Source organism: Delphinapterus leucas, chromosome 8, assembly GCF_059928025.1.
Source record: "Delphinapterus leucas isolate spDelLeu-1000000601 "Yukka" chromosome 8, BTC_Dleu_Yukka2, whole genome shotgun sequence".
In the NCBI taxonomy this organism is placed as follows: Eukaryota; Metazoa; Chordata; class Mammalia; order Artiodactyla; family Monodontidae; genus Delphinapterus; species Delphinapterus leucas.
This window is the reverse complement of record NC_143136.1, coordinates 113,860,259-113,863,772: the sequence shown is the minus strand read 5'-3', so window position 1 is coordinate 113,863,772 and position 3,514 is coordinate 113,860,259. Positions and strand designations below refer to the sequence as shown.

At 40.9% G+C, this 3,514-nt stretch overlaps 1 non-coding gene across 1 annotated transcript; it reads left to right on the top strand.

Moving 5' to 3' along the window:
• Positions 1–2,778: 2,778 nt before the first annotated feature.
• On the top strand, positions 2,779–2,851 carry TRNAG-ACC (transfer RNA glycine (anticodon ACC)). The gene has a single exon. It is a non-coding gene; the product is annotated as a tRNA-Gly (tRNA).
• Positions 2,852–3,514: the final 663 nt, after the last annotated feature.

Genomic DNA, 3,514 nt, shown 5'->3' with positions numbered 1-3,514 from the left:
GCAGGAGCTGAAAGATCTTGTAAAATAAGTGGGCTGAGTGAGGCTGGGAAGGTATGCAATTAAAGAGAGAGAGAGAAAGGAAGGGAGGGAAGGAGGGAGGGAGGAAAGAAACTAAAGCAAACGTCATCAGTGAAGTCTGTTGACAATGAAGACAGAAGCAAAGTGCTTTACAAGCTGTGCCCTTAGCTATTGTTCTGTAAGACAAGTTCAAGAATTTCTATTAGTTATCAGCTCCTGTGGACTCTGTGGGGCACAGTTTCATGATCACTCAGATTTATTGTAAGTGGAAAAAAGAGGAGACAGAAGAGTGAGCAATTTGGCTTTTAAATAGGGGGTGAACTGCTTACAAATAGAAGCATACATATAATTGCTTGTGTATGCATAGCGTATGCCTGGAAAGATAAATAAGAATCTGGCAACATGTGTTACCTCTAGGAAAGGGAACCTGGTGGCTTATGGACAGGGGTAGGGGGGAGATTTTTTTACTTTTTGAATTTTGAACCATATGAATATATTGCCTATATTTCAAACACATATGTGTGTGTGTGTTCTAAATATATATGTGTGTGTGTATATGTGTGTGTATATATGTGTGTGTATATGTGTGTCTATGTATATCTGTGTATATATGTGTGTGTATATATATGTGTGTGTATATATGTGTGTGTATATACGTGTGTGTATATATGTGTGTGTGTATATATGTGTGTGTTCTAAATATATATGTGTGTGTATATATATATTGTGTGTATATATATGTGTGTGTTTGTGTATATATGTGTGTGTATGTGTATATATATGTGTGTGTATATATATGTGTGTGTGTATATATATGTGTGTGCTCTAAATATATATGTGTGTGTATACATATATATTGTGTGTATATATATGTGTGTGTGTATATATATGTGTGTGCTCTAAATATATATGTGTGTGTATACATATATATTGTGTGTATATATATGTGTGTGTTTGTGTATATATATGTGTGTATATGTGTATATATATGTGTGTGTGTATATATACTGTGTGTATATATATGTGTGTTTGTGTATATATATATGTGTGTGTATATATGTGTGTGTGTATGTGTATATGTGTGTGTGTGTGTGTGTGTGTATATATATATATAAGTTTAGGACTCTCTTGGCATAATTCATTAATGACTTAATTCTCTGAATATTTTGGAGTTCCCACCACGTGCCAGGCAGTGTGCAAGGTGATGAGTATATGGTGGTGAGCAAGTCAAACTTCGCTGAGCTTATGGTCTAGGAAAGAATCACACACTGCGAAAAATGCAATGAAGGAAAAGAACCTGGGGCTGGGAGAGAGGATGATGGGGTAGGACATGATTTAGCTAGGGAAGCCAGGAAAAGCCCCTCTAAGGAAGGGATCCTTAGGCTGAGTAGGACTTAGCCAAGTTTTCCATAATTCATTGCTGCAGCTAGATGTATCCCAGAGCTTGCAGGCTTGAAACAACAACCATTTTATTCTATTGCATGAATTTTGGGGTCAGAAATTCCGGCAGGACTTGACTGGGCCGTTAAAGTAGTCCCAGACCCACCCAGATTCAAAGGGAGGGCACAGGGTCCCCACTTCTCATGGGAGGAGTGTCAGAGAACCTTCAGCCAGCTTTAACTCACCACACCAGGCAAAGGGCTGTTGGGGGAGAAGAGTGGAGCCGGGGGTGAGGGAGAAGGTGGAGAGGGGGCCAGCAGTCAGGTCCTGCAGAGCCTTGAATGTCGTGTTAAGGATTTTGAATTTTATTTTCTGCACAATGTGAAGCCACCGAGGAGTTTCAGGCAAGGAAATTCACTGCTCCCCTGTGCATCAGCTTCCGTGCCTCCTGTCACACCCATTTCATTGCCTTAGTTTGGCAGAGGCTGGGATACCCTTGTATTCTGCTCACTGCAAACGCTAAGTGAAATTAATGTGAAATACGTAAATGAATCGATTAAATAATTGATGATCTAGAACAGCTGGAATTGTACGGCATCAGTTCAGTCATTTCCAAACTTTAATGTGTCCATGAATCTCCTGGGGAGGGGCTCTTATTAAAATGCAGATTGTGATTCGGGCGTTCCGAGGTGACCTGAAATTCTGCATTTCTAACAAGCCTCTGTGCTACCACTTTTGATTAGTGAGTGTTTAGAAATCATTGTATGTCAGAATGTTTTCCGCTGAAAGAAAGAGGTCATGGGATTTGGGTACCAAACAATCAGAGTTGAGATGACGTCATCCAGGTGGAGTCTCATTCCTGCTCTGCTATCCTCACCACCGCCACCTTCACCATAGCACTAGGACCCCTCAATGCCTCTGGGGGCTGCTGCACTTCCAAGGAATCACTTCTGGATACTACACTGTCCAGAAAGAGAAAGATACTGTATGTCTCTTTCTTAGGAGAAAGGAAGCCTTTTTCCAGGGTCCCCCAGATACCTTACTCTAATGTCTCTGCGGCCAGAACTGAGTTACGTACTCAACCATAAATCAATTGTGGGCAAGAAGATTGGGAATTCGATGATTGGTATAGACTAATCAGAATCTAAGTGGGGTCTACGGAACTGGGGATTAGGGAGAAATCTTAGCAAAGCTGCGGTTCTGTTTGTAAGAAAGTGGAAGCAGATGACCAACAGTGAACACTACACAATAATATGCAATTTGCTTAATTGATTGTACAGAGACCTACATGTTATATGTATATCCCTATCTATCTATCTTTACATATAAAATAGGGAATTTGGCAAATTTATTTAAAAACTTAAGGGAAAATCAGGGAATTCCCTGGTGGTCCAGTGGTTAGGACTCTGCATTACCACTGCTGAGGGCCCAGGTTCGATCCCTGGTCCAGAAACTAAGATCTTGCAAGCTGCGAGGTGTGGCCAACAAAACAAAACAAAAAACTTAAAGGAAAATTTTAAAATGTTACCCAATACCCCTTAAAAAGTGTATGGAGATAAGCATTTGATGATTTGATCTCAGGTGGAAAGGTCCAGGAATATGGGAAACATAATACTTGTTCTGAAATCTACATCCTTGTTGGGGCAACAAAACAGAAAAGTAAAAAGCAATCTACTATATAAGCAAGTGAATTAATTTTTTTGCCCACTTGACCAACAGTTACTGGGTACTCACTCTGAACAAAGAACTGTGCCAACGGCTGTGGGAGATGCAAAGATAAGGCACGGTCTCCTCCTCCTAAGAATTCTGCAGCTTCAAACACACACATAATGATGTGTTTGGCATATAAAAAGTGCCCCCAAAGATGACAAAACAAAGTGAATAGGAGCCCAGAGGAAGGAAACAGTCCTTGTGGTCTGGATGCTTAAGGAGCAGGTAGAGGTTACCATCTCTACTGATACCCTTGAAAGATGGGGAGATTTTTAATCAGGGATGATGGTAGGGAGAAGGGAGGTGCTGGAAAATGGGAAGATGGGAAAAATGAGCATTCCAGGGTGGGGGAGGGGCACAAAAGCGCATGCAACACAAGTGATGTGGGTTTGGAAAAGGCAGGTAT